Below are 592 nucleotides of genomic sequence, written 5' to 3'. Positions count from 1 at the left end.
GATTTGATCTGCAGCTTCACACCTCCATGACTGAGAGTTTATTTTAGTCATCAACCAGGATCTAATCGACATAAATCAGAAACATAATAAAAAAACACGCAAGGATCCATGCAGTCCCACTTCAGAAGCACCTAATGAACAAACTGTAACACACGAATGGAAAACAAACCAAAACACAATTTGTACTTGCACACTGAAGAGACGTGGAGGTGTAGTCGCCTGGTTGACTTTGCTTTATCGTCAACTCTCAGTTGTGTTGGTTTTTAGTTTTTACTGGTTTCCTGCTGCTCAGCATGCTGGGAACAAACATTCTGCTCTGAGAGGTATCACTTTTAGGCCCAATCAGTTGCAATGGATGCATTTACACTCTGTCACACTCACACATGCACAGTAAGCTAATGATGCACAATTTTACCGTTGCCAGGAAACGGATTCTGGAGTTTACACCTGCATGGCTTCCAGCTCCAGTGGAGAGACCAGTTGGAGTGGAGTGCTCACCATCAAAGGTACACCAGCTCTGAGAGGCTTAACTACATGTAGATGATGGCTCTATCTATCTATCTATCTATCTATCTATCTATCTATCTATCTA

Source organism: Austrofundulus limnaeus, unplaced genomic scaffold, assembly GCF_001266775.1.
Source record: "Austrofundulus limnaeus strain Quisiro unplaced genomic scaffold, Austrofundulus_limnaeus-1.0 Scaffold4340, whole genome shotgun sequence".
NCBI lineage: Eukaryota > Metazoa > Chordata > Actinopteri > Cyprinodontiformes > Rivulidae > Austrofundulus > Austrofundulus limnaeus.
Note: the sequence above shows the minus strand (reverse complement) of the source record.